The sequence below is a fragment of the Cricetulus griseus genome, chromosome 7 (genome assembly GCF_003668045.3).
Source record: "Cricetulus griseus strain 17A/GY chromosome 7, alternate assembly CriGri-PICRH-1.0, whole genome shotgun sequence".
NCBI lineage: Eukaryota > Metazoa > Chordata > Mammalia > Rodentia > Cricetidae > Cricetulus > Cricetulus griseus.
In genome coordinates this window covers 130,961,756-130,981,429 of record NC_048600.1, presented here as the reverse complement: position 1 = coordinate 130,981,429, position 19,674 = coordinate 130,961,756, and the positions used below count along the sequence as shown (strand labels likewise).

The following is a 19,674-nucleotide window of genomic DNA, read 5'->3' as shown; positions in this document are numbered from 1 at the left end:
AGAGAATCCCAATTGAGTCTTGGGGAGTGAAGACAGCATTTAGCTAGGATGCTTCCTGGGCTGGCTGCAGGGCCTGGGGCAGGGCCTTGAGGCACAGGAGCAGCCATCTCCCCCCCCCCACCGCCCCTTTGCAGGTTTCCCTCCTCTCTAGTGAGCCTGGTAGAGTCTCCCACACTGCACATGTGCAGTCTGTGCCCTATAAAAAGCAGAGCCTGGGCAGTCTCTCAGGGCGCCGCACACTCCCAGGGGGATCCCAGTGACATTTCTCAGTTTTTTTTTTTTTCTGTTGTTTTTCTTGTCATTTCTTTCCTTACTTTGAAACAGCAGCTCACACTAAAGCCTGGGCTCATTGAGAACTCAACAGCTGGTTGTCTGGCTTAAGGCAGCCTCAGACTCAATCCAGCGGCCTTCCCGCCTCCCAGTCTCAAGCCCACATACATGCTCAGTGAAAATCAAAGTCCACATTTGGTTGTTGTTCCTGGTACTGGGGATGCAAACCGGGGCTATCCGCGTTTTAGGCACTACTAAGCCACATCCGGAACCCGGCTGGAGAAGCATGTTCCGTGGAATCAGAGAAGCAGCTCCCCCCCCCCGACGCCTCCCACGCCCCCGGATTCTGATAGACAAGGGCAGGGCAGGGAGTAACAGGAGTGGGCAAGGGGGAGGCTCCCCAGAGAAATCCAGCTCCCCAGGACAGGTAGCAGCCTGGGTGGGCCCAGAGACGGACAGAGCAGGACTCAGGTTAACCAGGAAGGATGACATCTACACCTGTAGGGATGCCCAGGCATCTGGGTAGAGGGTGGGCACGGGCTGTGCAAAGGTCCGGGGGCATCTTAGAGAGCACAACCCTGGCTCTGGCCACTGTTAGACAACAGGCTGCTTTACTTCCCAGGAAGGTCTATGGAAAAGGGATATTTGTTCTTTTCCTCCCCAGGCTGGATGCCATCCAGGAACAGCAAGGCTGTTAGAAGAGGGGGCCAAAGTCCACACTTCCTGTTCAGTGTTGGGGCTCCAGCTGACCACTGACAGATGGTTTAGACCTGGATCCCAGAGGGTCCAGGTGATGACAGGGACAGCATGGCTCCAGGTGGGAACAGAAATGCTCTTTCTCCTTCCACGCCCTCAAAAAAAAAAAAAAAAAGCACCCTGGGGGAAAAAGAGGCACCCCACAAAACAGTGAGAGAAGGTGCACTTGGTCCCTGTCAGCATCCTATCTGCCAAGGAGCCTGCCTCCTGCACGCTCCAGGGAGCCCCAGCAGCTGTCTCTAAAGAGCCAATCTGTGCAGGGAGAGTTAACAAGAACAGCACAATGCTGTCCCCTAAACTCCGTCTGCCCCTTTGCCAGACAGAGTCACCTCAAGTCTCACGGCAGAGAAGGTGTCTGTTGAGCCCTGCTCTGGCACCAGATGAAGCCACGAAGACAGAGCTCAGAGGCACCGAGTCCTTCCTGGTCTGTCGGAGGCCAAGCCACCTACCTCCGTCCAGCTGAATCCTCCCGCCTCTCAGGGCTCTCGGGGCGCTGACTCCTAGAGCATCTCTCGGGGGCTGAGTCTTTTCTAGGCCAGGTCAGAGGGGAAGCACAGACACGTCAAAGCAGAGAGAGAGAGAGGAGAGAGAGCCCGAGGGAGAAAAAAAGTCTCGGGGCGGGGGGGGGGCGGGGGGGAGCCTTAAGGGTGAGGAAGAGGGGTGGTGCAAGCCACAGCAGTCCTAACACCTTTATCTCCTCAGCTGCCTCCAAGGTCTCTTTGGCCAGAAGCGGAAATGTGATTTCTCTCAAAAGTAAAGGAAGAGAGGAAGAAAGAGAAGCGGGACAAATACAAAGAGCAAACCCCAGCCAGATGTGAGCTGCCGAGGAGCCTAGAACGCTCCTAGCGCTTTTTATCCAAACAGCAGCCGTAGAGGATTAACTGTGTGTGTGCCCGGCTGGCTGGCTGGCTGGCTGGCTGGCTGGTGGGCTGGCTGGCGCTCCCTTTTTCTGGACACCCTGGGGAGCTAGCACAGGCTCGGAGGGGATGGGGACAGACACTTCTGTTTATCTAAAGGTCTTTCCAGATGTGAAGGTGGCTGGGAGCCCAGGACAAGGATGTCCCACTCAGGATAGGGAGCAGCAGAAAGGCTGAGAATCTTAAGTTAGTTGGTGGTAGAGAAGTTGACGTAGGCACATGGGCAACCCTGAGTCCAAACAGTGGCCCTTCTGAGATGTGCTTTCCAGAAGGACGTCTACTGGCAGTCCAGGGACCAATGGGTAGGTTTGTAAAAGAATGGCAGGTTTGGTGTTCATGCAGGCACGTACTAGAAGGGAAGGCTCAATTGTTCAGTTGAGAGTCTAGCGAGCCCTGTGAGGCAAAGGTGAGCAAGCAGCCTCCAGAAGGCTCAAGTCCTCCATGAAGCCCTGGAGTGAAGCCCTGGAGTGCAATGCTGGGCCACATGTTTGCTCAGCCTATGCTAGTCAGCTCCGCTCTGGACATCTCTTAATCTTACACACATGCCCTTGTAAGTCTCCTCCCATGGGGATCCTGCCCCAGGCTTCTCCAGAAAAAAATCCTTCCTATTCTCCATCGGCAAACACTGAGTCAGAAGGCTTGCTCTGCAGTGTTATCACAACCGGTAAGAAAGAGGGTCTGAATGGAGAAACTGCCCTGGTAACATTAACATCAGTCTCTGAGCTCTCCCCCCCGCCCCCCGGCTTCCCATCCCTCCTTTTCTCCATAGGCAGGAGATATAAAATTAAAGCTGCTAGTTTGGGATATCCCAGGCAAAATAAATAGGCTTCACTTTGCTATTCTTTGCTGTGCCAGCATGAAGAAAGACCAACAGAATCAAAGGGGAACGGAGGAGAGTATGAGCCCAGTAGCCCTCATCATCTCGCCCCAAGGCCGGGCATATCAGTAGAGGGCAGATCCCAGAACAGGCAGGGACAGATGGAAGGAAGAGAGGGCGGATTCTGATGGTAAGGAACAGCCTGTGAATTCCCACAGGCTTCTCCAGAAATTCCAAATCCAAATGCCAACCCCATGAATGCTCTGGCCTAGCACACTGCTTAGCACGTATCTAAGGCTGAACAAAATCGCATTCTTGGTTATCAATTAGGAAAACACATGGATAAGATTCTGATTCCTGTGAGTGACGTGAAGCTTCCCACCCAGCACACGGACCCACTCTGTCTCCTGTCACTCTGTCCCCCACATCCTTTGCAGTACAGATGTCAGGGACAGCAGCCAGCAGAAGCAGAAAGACCACTTAACCCCTGCCAGGCTGCTGTGGGGACAACAGAGAGCCTTGTGAAGGATCAGTGTAGCAGTACAGCTTGCTGGGTCCTGCCCAGAAGGCTCAGCTCAAGGAAGCCCTGGCTCACTGAAGGATTCCTAAAAAAAAGTTGGGCACGTGGCTCAGGAGAGGGAGAGGGGTGAAGGCAGTGGAGTTGCCCCCACCCCACACATCCGAGATGGCCACACTCTCTAATGAAATTCTGAGATACCAACTAGAAGGCCAAAACACAGTAGGAAGTCCTAGAAACACACAGGGCGACAGGCAGCTCTGCACAGCTGGCTCAAGACAACATGAGGGTTTGTACCCTGGCTCCATGTCTTTCCCTCGACCCAGCCTGGGGAATGGCAGCCAAAGTCACAGGCTTGGTTCCTCATGGACAATGCAAAGATGAGTCTCTGATCTGTAGTCAGCTGGGCCACATGTACTTGGAGTAAGATGGAAACCTTTCCAGAAAGCAGCTCACCCAGGGGGGTGGGGCAGCCCGGACTACGTGACTGTTCTCCAGGGCCATAAATGAAGGCCATACAGTCTCGCAAGACAGCTCAAGCCAAGTTATACTACCAGGTTTCTGTCAAACTTGGGAGAGAGCAAGGTTTCAGATCTTTTTTTATCTTTGGAAGATTTGGGGTGGGAATTGGTTGGTCTGTTTTTGCTTTTGTTATTTGTTTAAGTTATATGTATTGGCCAGGTGTAGTGGCACATATCTTTAATTCCAGCCCTTGAGAGGCAGGGGCAAGTGGAACCCCTTGAGTATAAGGCCGGCCTGGTCTACAGAGCAAGTTCCAGGCCAGACAGAGATACATAGTGAGACATTGTTTCAATAAATTAAGTAAACAAACAAGCAGAATTACGTGTGTGTGTGTGTGTGTGTGTGTGTGTGTGTGTGTGTGTGTGTGTGTGTGTGTTCCACCAAGTAGGCAAGGCTGGCTGGCCAGCAAGTCCTGTCTCTGCCTCCCCAGCACCTGGATTATGAACCCCTTCACCACACTTGTCTTTTTTTTTTTTTTTTTTTTTTTAACATAGATTCTGGGCTGGAACTTGGGTTCTGGTGCTTGCAGAGAAGCACTTACCAATTGCTTGAGTCCCTTCTTCTTTCTGGTTTTTCTTTTAAGACAGGGCCTTTCTCAGTAAGCCTGGTTGGCTTCCTACTAATAGCAATCCCTCTGTCTCAGCCTCCCATTTTCTGGGACTACGTATGTGCACTGCTGTGCCTGCTGTATTTGGGGAATTTTGTGTAAGCAGCCCCACCCCTGAAGTCTCTCACATGATTAATAAACAGGTTGGGGAAGCAGATGGAAAACGCCAGGATATCCGTGATAACTACTAGTATTGTAAGTATAACTTCTCTCCTTCCAGACTCTTAGACTGAGAGCTCGCATCTCCTAAGGCATCTAACGGGGCTTGTTGATTTTCTTCGGGGTGGAATCTGGGCGGGAAGAAGCGTTGCACTAGACACAGTAAAGGGAACGTGTGGCTTCCCTCGACGCCTGAGACCCAGAGGGCACAGAGGGAATTCCAAGAGGTTGAAAGAGAGACGGAGTGTGCCTGAAGGGGGTCATCACCACCTAACCGGACAGGCAAACAGACAAAGGGACTCACAAGGCCAGACCCCAAAGGCCAACACACGCCAGTGTAATAGAAGAAATAAAATGTGTCACTGAGATGGACAGCTTACTAGGCTCCTAAATCCCTTTGTCATCAACTTCATTTCTGCTTTAAAACTGTAAGAAAGACAGGAAGTTTGGCAAGACAGGGAACGCTTTGTAGATTTCCCGGTCTCCCTCCATGCCTGCCACAGCACCCCAACCAACCAGATCCCGACTGTTTTCCTCATAGCCAAAGCCTTCCCTCCAGGGCTCAGCAAGGGTTAGGGTGAACCACACCAACAGCCTAATAAATGAAGCCCAAGTCAGCAGCAGCGCCGTGGTCAGCAGTGCCTGGGTCAGATGTCATCAGCCGTGAGTAGATGGGTCTTCCTGTCAAGTTCCCCAATGATCTGTAAGCTACTTACTTCCGTCCTGAATTCCCTAGGGGTGGTACCTGCCCAAGAGTGTCTGGGCCAAACCATCAAAGGCTTCCTCCATATGCCAAGTGGTTCTCTCCTCTTAGACCAGGGCAGCTCCTGAGAGAAGGACATGAGAGTCACTGAGAGTCTGCTGCAGCCCACCAGGAGGGACACTCTGTGCTCTGACACACTGTGGTGCTATGTGAGTGTGTTTATTTTGGTGTGTATATGTATGTGAGTGTGTATGTGGTATATCTGGGTTGTTTTTGTTTCTCTCTCTCTCTCTCTCTCTCTCTCTCTCTCTCTCTGTGTGTGTGTGTGTGTGTGTGTGTGTGTGTGTGTGTGTGNTGTGTGTGTGTGTGTGTGTGTGTGTGTGTGTGTGTGTGTGTGCGCGCGCGCGCGCGCGCCTGCGTATGTGTGTGTCCAGATGGGTAGAGGCTGGGGGAGGATGCTGACCACCCACTACGTCATTTCCTTTGAAAACTCAGTCCCCATGCTTGTCCAGCAGTGCCCACTCCCAACCCCCCTCATTGAGTCATCTCCCCAGTCCTCTGTTTGGCAATTCTTTCCTCCTCCCAGGCCATGCCATCCCCGCCGCTGTTTTCTGATTGCTGGAAAGGCTGTGAGGCCTCGGCTGCAGTAGGGCGACCCTGGGCTCCCGATAAGCACAGCGTGTCATTTAGCAGCTCCATGGCGTCTCCCACTGGGGCCCTAACATCCTGCCAACCCAGCTATTCTGGGCCCCGTCTGCCCAGCGATCCCACAGGCAAAGGCTGGTTTTTGCAGACTTTTGAATTCCATTCCGAAGGGTAGTGCGACAGCCAGGCTCCCATTGGTGGTGTCCCACTGCCAAGAGGGGTGTGGAGGAACCTCTCAGAGATCCGCAGAAAGTGCTGAGAAAGGAAGCCTGGCATCCAGGCCCGTCCCTAGACACTGACCCGAGCTCGCGGTTCCCGCCTGGCGCCGCCTGCATTCTGGGAGGCTCGGGCAGGTGGAGCTCGGGATTGGCAGCTGCAGGTTCGGGATCTCACAGCCTGGAAGGAAACAAATGTAAGGGTAAGCTCGTCCCTCTCCAAAGGCCAGCACACCCCTACGGTGGCCATTCACATTCCTCTCGACTTGCATTCAGCCATTTAACCTCCCCGTGCCTTAGTTTCTCCATCCCTATCGACTTCCCCTGTTTTGGTAATACATGTTTTCAATTAACGCAGAGGCCAAGGGTGAACCTGATGTAATATTTTGCCGGAAAAATAAAGTGAGAGCGCCCCCTGGTGGGAGGCACAGTCCTAAGCGCTCGATTAAGAGGAGCCTTGAGAGAATCAAAGGGTTGTTCGTGAAGGATGTGTCATCCCTGGTAGGAGCCACGGGGACCCGGAGCGGCTGGAAGGGGGTGTGTCGGGAGCAGAGAGATCTCTGAGTGAGTGAAGGTCTGAGTGGATGGGCCTTGTTGACACGGGCATGCCATGTCAAGGACCCTAACGCCTCAGGCCGGTGGAGCCGCAAAGCTTCCCCAGGTGAGGCTCGGAGGCGTGGCTGAGGCCCAAGCACAAGCCCTTGACCAGTGTGCACAGAAACTAGCAACCGCTGCTTCCTCCTGCGGTGTTCACAGCCTGAGACTGCTGGCCTACAGAGGCCTGCTGCAGAGACTGGTTGGTTAACTCCCGCCCCTGTGACCCCTGCTGCAGAGACTGGTTATCTCCCGCCCCTGTGACCCCTGCTGCAGAGACTGGTTAACTCCGGCCCCTGTGACCCCTGCTGCAGAGACTGGTTATCTCCCGTCCCTGTGACCCCTGCTGCAGAGACTGGTTGGTTAACTCCCGCCCCTGTGACCCCTGCTGCAGAGACTGGTTATCTCCCGCCCCTGTCCTGTAGGTGATTAAACACACCGAGGCGAGGCTGGGATCGGTGCTGTAGTTGGTTCCACTCCATCAAAGTGCACCCAGCCCAGCTGACATCCGTTCTTGTGTGTGTGTGTGTGTGTGTGTGTGTGTGTGTGTGTGTGTGTGTGTCTGCCTGTCCTTTCTTCATTTCATTATTACACCTAGTTCAGAATGGGTTCAGAAAGTGCAGAGCGGCACCCACTAAGTGATAACCCAAAGACATGGTGTAAAGTCGTTTGAACTGAATGAGGTGGGGTAGAGAGCCCCCTGGAAGCAAAACCTCTGTCAGCCTTCTTCAGCCCTCCTGTCTCCCCTCCTCTCTCCCCACGGAAGTCCAGCCATGAAACTCAGAAACAACACATAAGCTTCCCCACCTCTCTGTGTAGCACTTGGCCATCCAAGTGCTCTGGCCTACAGAGTACGGAGACTAACTTAGGTTGAGTGGTCAGCCCTAGGTGGGACATCCAGCCCAACACTGCTCCCCACAAAGCTTAGGGAACATTGCTAAAGGAGGGTGGAGAGAATACAAGAGCTGGCGGAGGGGAGGAGCGCTATGAAATGCTGTCTTCCAGCTGGGACACAGCTGTTGCACTTACGAACTCACCACAGTTATCGTTACCCACAGGATGGAGCCAGTAAGATCAGCGCCCCCAGCAGGCAGCACTAAGTATGGGAGGGAGCCGGAAGTGGGTATGATCAAGATACATTGCGTAGGTGTTTGAAATTGTCACGTAATACATAAAGCATACTTTTAAAAAAGTTTTTCCTGTAGGACTGGAGAGATGGCTCAGGGGTCAAGAGCACTTGCTAATCTTGGAGGGGACTCTGGTTTGAGTTCCAGCAACCTCATGGAGACTCACAACCATCTGTAATTCCACTTCCATGGGCTCCTGCTCCCTCTTGCAGCCCCCACGAGCACCAGGCATGCGTATGGTGCACATGCGTACAGTGTCCTCAATAAGTCTTATAAAATATATAGAAATATATAGATTTGTGATCATTAAGACTGAGCTAGCGTATAAGAAATCCTAGTCAATTGGCCAGCAGCATTGTAAACTAATATAAGACTCTGTGTGTTATTCTGGGCGCCCATGTGGTGGCAGGGCCCAGGTGGATGGAGTGAAGACTCGTCGTTACAGAATGGTGTCAGAAGTGGGATTAACCCCACACTCTGAGGTTCCCAGAGGAAGCGAAGAACCTGCCGCCACAACCCGCCCTGTGAAGTCGCTGTTCCGCATCAGAGCAGCTTCCGTACACTCATGCTGTCCTACGCTCTTGTGAGTTGGACTCTGCTCCTGAGAGGGCCTGCAGCCCTCAACAGTTCTAGGGGTTAGGATTCTCACCGCCTCGAGCCGCCAGTTGCCTTGAGCCCCCTTCCCGCAACTAGTCAAGCAGCAGCAGAACCCGGGCAGCTGGCGGTAGTGTTACGAACTTCCAAGTAAACTTCACAAAAGCTTAAAAAGGGATTTTGGAAGCAAAAGAACAGAGACAAGCACAACTTCTTGGTAGCAGCATTTTCTCAAGTGGTCTCTGTTTTGCTAGAGACAAGCAGAAACTCGAGCGGTTCCTTGAAGAGAGGTTTCCTGACTCAGCCTAAGTGGAAAAAACTTCAGGACTCTTTTTAAGAGGCCTGGCTAGCTCAGTCGGTAGAACATGAGTCTCTGAATCTCAGGGTCATGGGTTCGTGCCCCACGCAGCTGGCAGTGGCAGTGACCACATCTCCAAGCTGGCAGCATGCTGCTTGATGGCAGCATAGACCAAGGCTGTAAGCACAGCTCTCAGTGCTAGCAGTGAACATACCCCCCACCAGCCATCTTGTTAAGACAGTGGCTAAAAAAGCCGCCACTTTGATTTTAGCAGTGTTGTTTAACAGTTAAAAGATTGTGTGGCCAGAAAAAGGTAAAGATTTACAATTAAAAACAGATGAAGAAAAATCTCTAGAGGTTTACAGTGTATTTAAAAATATATGTAGGCTTGTGAGAGAAAAGAAACAGGAGGAAATAGAATAGCTGGGTGTGGTGGAACATGCCTTTAATCCCAGCGCTTGGGAAGCAGAGGCAAGCAGATCTCTCTGTGACTTCAAGGCCAGCCTGGTGTACAAAGTGAATTCAAGGGCAGCCAAAGTTACACAGAGAAACCCTGTCTCATAAAAGGAAGAAATAAAAGTAAAATAAATAAATAAATAGCCACGAAAAGATGGAAAACACAGAGAGTCTGGATACTATATGCTATATTGCTTGATTGCCGAGGAAAGAGTTACAGCTGCTAAAATACATTTGATTATAAGTGCTGCTGAATTAATCCAACTTATACATTTTAAAAATGCTTTGACTTTAAAATTTAAGTCTAAGGACAGGCTACTTGGGAAAAGATTTCTTCCTTGTGTTTTCACAGAAAATGAAAAGCTGTGGATTCCTTCCAGACTAATATGGTTTGATCAAGCAAGACACCCTGAAGCAGGGACCCAACAGCTGAGATGATGCAGTCATAGACAACTACAGCCAGGATTTCTGTTTTATCATGATTCCCATGTTATGGACATTGCCCTGAACCAGCAGGAAGCAGTTTGGAATGAACGATGTCCAAATTCCCAAATATTGTTTAAATGTTTGTTTTCATTTAAATGGGGTTGGTTATAAATGGTAATGAAAACCCTTCTTTTTTTAAAAAAGATTTTATTTATTTATTATGAATACAACATTTGGCTTCCATGTATATCTGCACACCAGAAGAAGGCACCAGATCTCATAACGGATGACTGTGAGGCACCACGTGGTTGCTGGGAATTGAACTCAGGACCTCTGGAAGAGCAGTCAGTGCTCTTAACCTCAGAACCATTTCTCCAGCCCGAAAACCCTTCTTTTTTATTTAGACAGAAAAGTTGGGATGATGGGGGAGGTCCTTCTGTGTATATATTTGTCTTATTGGTTGATAAAGTACTGTTGGCCAATAGGAAAGCAAGATAGGTGGGACTAGCAGTCAAGGAGGATTCTGGGAAATGTAGTAGAGATCCAGGCAGGAAGTGAAATAGCAAGCAGATTCAGAATATAAGCAAAGGCAAGAAGGAAGTCTTTCCTTTTCTCTTCCTTTTCCTCCTGCTCTCCTCTGAGGAGCCGCCATGTGATCCTGGAAAGAGGATACCAGTGGAAGGTGTCCTTGATAAGTCTTATAAAATAAAATATATAGATTTATGATAATTAAGACTGAGCTAGCGTATAAGAAATCCTAGTCAATTGGCCAGCAGCATTGTAAACTAATATAAGACTCTGTGTTATTCTGGGCTCCATGTGGTGTCAGGGCTCGAACAGATGGAGTAAAGACTTATAGTTAAAGCTCAGGGGTCAAGAGCACTTGCTAATCTTGGAGGAGACTCTGGTTTGAGTCCCAGAAACCTCATGGAGACTCACAACCACCTGTAACTCCACTTCCATGGGCTCCTGCTCCCTCTTCCAGCCCCCACGAGCACCAGGCATGCGTATGGTGCACATGCGTACAGGTAAAACAGCCATATACAAAACAAACTGATCAAATCTTTTTTAAAAGACTACATGCATACATACATACATATATACATACATACATTATCTTATTTGGTGATAGGTCACATGAATTCATCCCAGGAGTCTTGCCTCACACCTGACAAGAAGTATTGCTACAGTGAGAGGCCAAGGAGACACTGAGCACACATTCCCACCAGGCCCTCCCACTCAGTCTATCCCTGTCGGGTCACATCCCCTTTGCCCACTTTTATTTACAAAGTTTCTTCTTCATCAGGGCCAAGCATTAGAGTAACAGTCCCGGGCTGAAGGTGGAGCTCAGTTGGTAGAAGGCTTGCTAAGCTCGCCCAGAGCTCTGTGCTCCACGCCCAGCACCGCTTGGACCAGGTATGGTGGCTCAAGCCTGTAATCCCAGAGACATAGGAGGTAGAGGCTGGAGTAACAGAAATTCAGGGCGCACGCCTTTAATCCCAGCACTCTGGAGGCAGACACAGGAGGATCTCTGTGAGTTTGAGGCCAGCCTGGTCTACAGAGCTAGTTCCAGGACAGCCTCCAAAGCCACAGAGAAACCCTGTCTCGAAAAACCAACAAAAATAAGAAAGAAAGAAAGAAAGAAAGAAAGAAAGAAAGAAAGAAAGAAAGAAAGAAAGAAGTTCAGGGTCATCCTCAGATATGGAGCCAGTTTCAGGACAGCCTGGGCTACATGTTTCAAAAAACAGAGGCTTTCCTGGGTTCCCTGGATTTTAGTCTCTTCATCTCTGAAGGTTCTCCTGTTTTAAATTAAGATTCAGTGAATTTGCCGTGCTATTATCTTGCTAGGGAGTGTAGGCTAGCCCTGTGCAGGATGAGGAAAGTCAGCTTGCCTTTTGTGATCCTCTGGAGGCTGTGATGAAGTCTCCCACGAGGCAAAGAAGAACGAAAATCAAGCCACACCTGTTTGTGCTCCACCGAGGAATCACTGCTGACCCGAGGAGGGTCATTCCATGGGCCAGCTGCTCCAGGGGATATGTGCTCACTCCTGCATGAAGACAACCTTTGGGCCAGTAGTTTTTCCTCTAGGAATTTAACCTAGATAGATTTTATAGTTGTGCTCTAATAACACAGGCTTTCCCCTGAAGCATTGTTGAAATATGAGATTATAGAAACACCAAAAGAATATTTTAGGGTGTAATAAAATAACTTCCTTATAGTCTTGGGTAGAAGACTATACATCATAAAAATCTCGATAGAATCCCAATTCTACATGTTCAAAGCAGTTCTATGCAACATCCCTGTAGGTGGGTTGCTGGCGGGCAGTTGCAGGGTTGAGTGAAAGGTTTACAAAGGGTGTGAAGGTTTACAAAGAGATGATGATAAAGAACTGTTAAAAAGAAAAAAAAAGTCTACCAGAGCAACCTATTACCCCCCCCCACAGAGCTGTGCATCTATGGAAACATCATTCTGATAAAAATTAGTATTGCACAATGGCAATGGGGGAAGGATGGATTCCTTCTTAAAGAGATGTTATTGTAGTCCAAAAGAGCTGGGCATGGTCTAAAAGATATGACAGAGCTGAGCAGATAAATCAGTTGGCCATGGGCTAGCCTTGCAAGCACAGAGACAAGAATTCAACCCCCAGAAGTCATGTTACAAAAAGATGGGCTTGGTGATGCATGCTTGCAATCCCAGTACAAGGGAGGCAGAATCACAGGACTCCTGGCCAGCCAGGCTAACGGTCATGGCCAGTTCATAGGTCATCCAGAAACAAGAGGAATGACGCCTGAGGAACAACAGCCAAGGTTGTCTTCTGGCCTCTAGGGGAATGCACACATGTGTGCACCTGTGAACACAAAGACACACTAAGGGATTATGTGTATGGTGTGTGTGTGTGTGTGTGTGTGTGTAAAGCACCAGACATGGTGGAACACACCTGTAATCTTACTCAGGAGGCTGAGGAAGAAGGATCATTGCAGGTTTGCAGCCAGCTCAGGCTAGACAATAAGACCCTGTCTCAAGCAAAACAAATCAGATATTAATGAGCTTATATATGATGTGTGCCTGCGCGCACGTGCGCAGACACACACACACACACACACACACACACACACACACACACACTTGTGCACACGACTCTGTAATCAGGCAAGGAGAGGACATTTGGTGCCGCCAAACTGGCAAAATGAAACTGCCTGCCGAACACTGGGACTGCTATCCATCTACATCAAAGTTTTATTTCATTTTATAAAAGTTAAACTTGGCAGAACTAAGCAGTGTATTGTTGAGAGCCACACAGCTGAGTGCTAAGATTGCAAAGAAAGGCAAGAGAATGAGGAGCACAAACTCCTGGCCCATGTCTACCTTTGAGTGTGTAAGGAGGGGAACAGCGAATGGGAAAGAATACGCAGAGTGCTTTAAAAATACCGAGAGTGACCTGTTATTCCCTAAATGGACAAAGCGGTAACAAAGGAAATACAAGAAGAACGAGGCGTGGTTGGCACCCGGTTTGGTCTGACAGGGAACATCAGAGAATTCAAGAAAGGTCTGTCTCCCACCCCAAGCACAGAGGAGGGAACTCAGCAGCACATGGCCATTTTTACACGTAATTTAGTGTATGTTCTGCCGTCAGTGTGTCCTACAGGACAGCTTTCAGAGGGATCACAAGAATCTATCAGTAACCGTGGCTTCTGAACAGGAAGGGTGGAAGAAAGGGCTGCTTTTTCACTGTGTGCCGTTTGCGTACTTTTGAATTCGTCCACTTGTGCGCCGGAGATGGGGCTGAAGTGCAGGAGACAGGGCTGAGGCTCCCTGGCTGATGAGGGCCTTTCTCGAGAGTCCTGCTTTGTATGCTACCACTGTCTGGGACAGAACTCAGGGCTAGGCAGGAGACCGGGAAAAGAGGAATCGGGGTCCACCGTTGGTCAGGGCTGTTGACTGCAGTCGGTTACGCGGACACACAGCCATCCTCATCCCGTGCAGGACTCTGGTCCTGGCTGTGGAGCCCGGACGGCACTGCGCTGAGGCCCGCTTGCAAGAGCTCGGAAGAGGGGCTGAGAACTAGGGCGGCCGGGCGGGGTCCGAACTTCAGAACTTCCCGAGAAGAAGCTGGGGAGAACCAGGCAAAGAACCCCGGAGCCTCAGTTAGGGAATGACAGCCAACTCCAGCCGTGGAAGTCCGTTTCAGCTTCGGGCCCAAGCGCAAAACTACAACTCCCAGCAGCCCCGCATCCAGCGCGCAGGCGCAGATCAGAGACGGGGGTGGGGAGGAAGGGAGTGACGCATAGAGCAAAGGCTGCCCGGAAGACGTGGCTCTAGGCCGGGCGGAAGATGCAGGTGCAGAGCAGAGGCTGCCGGGAGCGCGCGGCCAGGGTGGGGCGCAGGCGCAGAGCAGAGGCTGCCGGGAGCGCGCGGCCGGGCGGAAGTGGCCGCGCGCCCCGTCCGGCCCTACGCAGGTAGGCGGCAGCCCGCGGGCTCCGGAGCCAGGCTCTCAGTGGGTGAGTGACGGCGAGCCTGCGGCCGGGTGCTCTCCCTCACCGAGTTCTGGGGCCTGTCGCCGCCCGCACCGGCCCAGCCTGGCCCGCAGCTCGCCTGCGACTGGTGCCGGACAGACAGACAGACTCCCCCTCCCGCTAGTGCGGGAGCCCTGCCCTCTCGGATGAGTGTGGAATGCTATACCCCCAGGAGTAGAGTGAGACTTGTTCCTCTGCGGGTGCTTCGAGCCCCTGGCCACAGCCCCCTCCCTCCCCGCCTGGCCGGGGCAGGGCCTCTCCAGTCCTGCACTCGATCACAACTCTAACAGACCCCATCCGCCCGCCCCAGCCCCACCTGGCAGTGCCCACCCCCTGGCTCCCGTCCCGGCTCTCATCTTCAGTCAAGATTGGATCCGGCCCCGGGCAGCACTACGGCAGTGTCTCATTTTTCACTCCTCAGCTCTCCACACACACACACCCGGCCCCTTCTGCACACACCCCCTGTTCCTCGCCTGCACGTACAAACCTGTTCTCGGACGCCTTCTCCTGGCCTCGAAGACTGGCAACCCTTGGTCCACCCTTGGTGCTTAGCTTCTTTCACCTAGCAGCCCTCCTTCCCCTAGCACCCATGACATTCACACACCTCCAGCGAACCCCAGCACCCTTCCTGCCGTCACTCAGGAGCCCCTCAGTAACCAGACTCGTTTCCATTGCCATCTCAGGATGTGGACTTGCGATGCATAGACCTGGGAACCCGGTTGCATGGTGTCAGTGGGACCTGGCTGGCCCGAACGTATATAAGCTCCCAAGACTTAACGAGCGGCCGGGTACTGCAGGAGCCACCTTGGTAGCTCCCCCTTCCCCTCTGTGGAGCTTGACTGAGGACCATCTTCCTCTGTGCCACAGGCCCTTCTTTCAGCTGCTCCCCAGAATTGAGTGTAGCAGTCCTGCTAGGACCTGTGAGCCCAGCAGGCCCTCCCTGGTGACCTCCGTCTTCTGTGTTTCCCCGAGGCCTGTGGAAGGCACATTGGAGGATCCAGCCTAGTTCTTTCTGAATAAGACAAGGGATTTGTGTCACATAGAGCCAGCTAAGTGTCCTTCCCTTTACAGTTGTGACTTTGCTTCCACAGCTTACAGCAGCTCTACGGAGGCATTGGTTTAAGCTGTTGGTTCTTGAGACCATTTTCACCAACCTGCCCAACAGCAGACTCCATCTACTGCGCCTGCAGAGCAGAGGGGACAGGAAGAAAGGTCTGGAGAGTGGTGGAGGCAGGTGTCCCATCTTCACCCCTCCACCTGAATGTGGCATGTGTGCCCGTGAAACTCCAACAGACACTCGTGACCCGGTCATCTCAGAACGTCCTTCGAGGCAGTGTGGCTGTCTTCAGGGTGGCAGTACAGGTAGGTGATCCAGTGTGGTGGCGTGTGCTCTCGGATGACAGTGGAGCTATCATCCACACTCTGTAGAGCGGCATGAGGACACCTATCGGAAGCCAGTGAGTGTTGAGAACTCCTGGAAAGCTTGTCTAAAACACCAGCATTGAAGGAATTAAAACCCTGTATACTGAGCTTAAATAATTTCTTTTTCCTTTTTATCAAGATAGATTGGCTAGGAAAAAAATAATAACCGTGCATGGATACTTACTATTAATAAGTCTGCATGGAGAGGCATTAGGGTTCCTATTGGTGGACGTTTCTCTTGAATCCTCGTTTCTCTTCAGTGAGTACAGCCCTTAAGTGCTTCACCTGTGTCCAGCGTGGGCAGGACCACAGTAAATCTAGAAGCTCAAGTCTGCTCCAGTTCATTAAGAGTGAGCACCTGAGCAGTGAGGTACAGGTGAGCCTGAGATGGGACCCATCGGAATGGCCCTAGGATCCTGTCCCAGGAGCTGGCACTGAGGGAAGCTCGGGACAATGTAGGTTGTGCAGCAGGGTGCAGCTGTGCACCCTGGAGTCGGGTGCTAGTCTGAGCTGGACTGAGATTGTCACCCCTGGTCTCAGGCATCCTGGCATCCAGTGTTTGGGGTGTCTGCTAGGATTCCTTCCAGGACAATGGGGATACAGATTAAGCAGACGCTGCGGTGTTGTGATGCCACGGATGCCAATCAGGGAGGGCTCTGAAACTTCTCTGCCCCCCCAGGAAAGGCCTCGTGTAAACCGTGATGAGTCTCAAGGCCGCCATGTTTACCCTACCTGTGGTTCCCCCTCTGTGTCCACCTCCAGCCTGTGAATGTGCTACACTGAATAAGAAAGGGAATTAAGACTAAAAGCCTCAACTGCAGCCATGGAGGTTTGTTTTCTCCAACGGAAATGTGACCTCAGGACCCTTAAAACTATAAGAGGGAGGCAGGACAGCAAGAGGGAAAGGCTGCAAGAAGCCACCAGTGGTGTCAGTATTGCTGGCTCTAAACAGGGAGGAAGGGACCACAGGCAGGGAGTGAGGTCAGCCTTCAGGTGCTGGCAAAGGCCAGGATGTGGATCTTTCTTGAGAGTCTGGGAAAGGAACCGACCTTTGGGTGTAGCCCAGTGAGGCCAATCCAAACTTCTGCAGGCCTGGGCATTAATGGTGTGTGATGGCTCAGCCGCCATGTGTGCAGTATTTAGTTACAGCCCCAGTAAAACCAACACACCCCTTTGTAGCTCGAGTTCTACTAGGTCTTAAGAATAAAAACCGGAGTCAGATATTGGGGTAAATGCTGAAAGGTCAGAGAAGCAAAGGAGCCAGGCACAAGGGAGATCTCTTACCTCTACTGAATCCTCAGACCAAAGAGGCAGACCTGTCTTTATGAATCTCAGACTGAAGGCCATGAGCTCCTATCTCCTCCTGCCCTATATTCCTCTTTTTGCCCAGCCATATCACTCCTGTCTCCACCACCCTGGTGCTGGGATTAAAGGAGTGTGACCCCCAAGTACTGGGATTAAAGGTGTGAGCCACCACCACCACCTGGCTCTGTTTCTCTTTTAGATTGATCAATCTCATGTAGCCCAGGGTGGCCTTGAACTCACAGAGATCCACCTGTCTCTGTCTCCCGAGTGCTGGGATTAAAGGTGTGTGCTACCACTGTCTGGCCTCAATGGCTAACTAGTGGCTAGTTCAGCACTCTGATGTTCAGGCAAACTTTATATATTAGATCACAAACAAAAAAATATCACCACACCCCTCCTGAGTAGTTGACTTAAAAACAGGCTGAAAAATAAACCAGCCCGGAGGTACAGAGGTTGAGTGAGGAGAGCGCTGACCACTGCCTTTGTATACATGACACTGGGGGAAGGGCTGCAGATATCAGAGATCGCACACTTAGCCTCTGAGAAGGAACTGAGTGGCCTCCTTAGTCCTAGAACACACATTTCACCTGCTCTGAATTGAGAATGGAACTCTTGGGTACGATGCTGAGCTTGGCACAACACAAAACAAGGAGCCAGCCTCCACGGCCCAGTGTCTAAGCTGTGGCTGTACACCAGTGCGTGTTTCCTAGGGTCCTGCCATCCGAAGCTGCCGGGAAGCCCTGGGTGTTTGTGCTGGTCAGGGGCTTTGTGTTGTATCATGTGGTAAGAAAGTGAGCTTCAAATTGAATAGACAAATAAGGCCTGTCCCCTCTCTGCTGTGGAAGGAGTGGGGGAGCCCTTTCTGCAGGAGCGAGGAGAAGGGCAAGAGAGTCACACTAAGAACGGCCCTTCCTTGATCCTGGAGGGGAGGAGTCAGCCTTGGCAGCCACCTTAAACCTGTTTGAGCTGCATCTGTTACACACACACAGGCCACTTGTGAAGGAAGCAGGAGGGAGGCAGGCCACCTTGGCTGAGGTTCCGCACACAGTGTGCTGTACAGACCTAAGGGTGTCCATGGAGGTAGGTGCCCTCTGCCCATGCTCTTCCCAACAGGCCAACAGCCTTGGCATCTCCTGGGTGCACAGAGAAAAACACTCCCTCTGTGGCTTGTTGCTTATTCCTTACTCATCTAGAAATGTACTTTGGAGTGGACAGACAGATGTGTGTGTACCTAATGAGGAAGTGAGGTATGGCCTTGCTGTTCTATATCTGAGGGTAGTTAGCTCTTCAACGCCCACTGCATAAGAGGGTGGGGAGGAAAGGAGACCTCTGGGTGCTGGGCATTCTGATGTCTCTTTCCAGACATGTTACGTGGGCAAAGGGTTGGCTCAAGCCAAAGAGCGGCAGCGGGGTGCCTCTGAGTCTGGGGGAGGGCCTGTCTGCAGGCCACGGGCCAGTGCCCTTAGCTGGCCTGGAAGGATCTAACTTTACAGCACTCAAGTCAGAATATGTCATGTTGCAGGCAAGGGGGACAAACTCCTTGTCACAGCCATGCAGACCCCATAATGACCTCAGGGTTCCTATGGGGGGCCAGGAGGAGGCAAGCAAATCTGTCCTTCCCTGGGACTGTTGTCCATCTTGTCCCTTGCATCCATTGGCTCCTGTCTTGTGGTCCTGTCAGCATCTACAGCCACAAGACCCAAGTCAGTCTTAGGCACTAAGCAACCAGGGTCCAAGGACACCAGTGAAAAAGCAGCTGACTCGGAGCCTCGGCCTCTGTGGTCACGTGGCCTTCTCTCTGCACATCCCTCCCTGCCAGAGAGCACAGCGCAGCGCAGTGAAAGCATGACCACTCCGGCACTTTCAGGTGGTTCCAGGTGGCCCTGTGTAGTCAGAGGAGACTAGCATGCCAGATGGAGGGAGCACATGGTCGTGGTCTGGGCACATGGATGCTGGATTTGCAGAGCTGCTCTTGTCTGAAGCTAGGGTTCATGGGAGGCTGGGCTGAAAAGCTGAGGGAGGCTCTCTGCAGGCCGTGACAGGTGAAGAAGAAGAGCTAACAGGCAGGCCTCTCTCCCTCTGCATCTGGCTTCATTGTCAGCAGGTCCAGGAAGGATGCTGAGACCCACAAAAGGGAAGTCCTTGTCTGAAGTGTCTGGACCTTGAAGGTCTGGAGCATTAGGTCCGAAGTCCGGGTGAGACAGGACCAGGCCCAAGGCTGTGGAGATGGGAACAAGCCGGACTGGTGCCTGCCTGGGTGTGTGGGGAAGAGAAGAGTGCAGCTGCTCTTGGGGTGGTCCTGGGGGCGGGGCAGCCCTTAGCAAGCATAAGAGTTCTGCCAAGAAGCCTGCTTGATACTGCAGAGACACAGCGTAGACGTCTCCCTGACTCTAGGAGGACAGTGTCTGGAGAGGCAGAGGTGGCTCAGGAATGCGGACCTGGGCCCAGGGCTGCCAGCTGGAGGAAAGCGCATGTTGTGTGGTGCTGACGGGGTGGAGAGGCCTGGTTCTACATGGACTTGCAGGTCCTCTGTTCATGTAGCACGCTGAGTGCTCTGTGTCCCTGAGCGGACAGTCCAGGAGCACACATGTCCACCAGCCAGGTGGACAGGATGTCTGCAAAACAAGGGTGTCTGCCCATTGGGCTAGCCCACAGGGTCCCTTTCCCTGAAGAGAGGTGTGGGCATACAGGCTGCATCTTATCTCTGCTGCTACAGGAGCGTTTTGGAGCGGGTGGGCTGGTGATGTGGGCAGAACAGTGAAGCTGTGGGGGTGTGGAGCTGTGGGGGTGTGGAGCTGTGGGGGTGTGGA

General features: G+C 51.9%; 2 protein-coding genes and 1 long non-coding RNA gene across 5 annotated transcripts in view; 2 read left to right on the top strand and 1 right to left on the bottom strand.

The window, feature by feature from the left end:
* C1qtnf1 (C1q and TNF related 1) overlaps positions 1–6,238 on the bottom strand; it is a 29,180-nt gene extending 22,942 nt beyond the window's left edge. Inside the window, exons 1-2 of one of the 2 annotated variants that reach the window (XM_027425511.2) lie at positions 6,214–6,238; positions 5,282–5,392 (exon numbers count right to left, since the gene is read on the bottom strand). The gene's annotated coding sequence lies outside the window, so the exon portion shown is untranslated. Of the gene's footprint in view, positions 1–1,475; positions 1,624–5,281; positions 5,393–6,213 lie in introns of those variants that run through there. The other variant, XM_027425510.2, reaches the window with a different exon arrangement.
* LOC118239162 lies at positions 5,380–9,812 on the top strand. The gene is made up of 3 exons (XR_004770793.1): positions 5,380–5,477; positions 5,855–8,432; positions 9,578–9,812. It is a non-coding gene; the product is annotated as an uncharacterized LOC118239162 (long non-coding RNA).
* Positions 9,813–13,947: 4,135 nt separating this feature from the next.
* The window catches only part of Cant1 (calcium activated nucleotidase 1), a 13,704-nt gene continuing 7,977 nt past the window's right edge, over positions 13,948–19,674 (top strand). The window contains exons 1-2 of one of the 2 annotated variants that reach the window (XM_027425516.2): positions 13,948–14,080; positions 15,229–15,499. The gene's annotated coding sequence lies outside the window, so the exon portion shown is untranslated. Of the gene's footprint in view, positions 14,123–15,228; positions 15,500–19,674 lie in introns of both variants that reach the window. The other variant, XM_027425515.2, reaches the window with a different exon arrangement.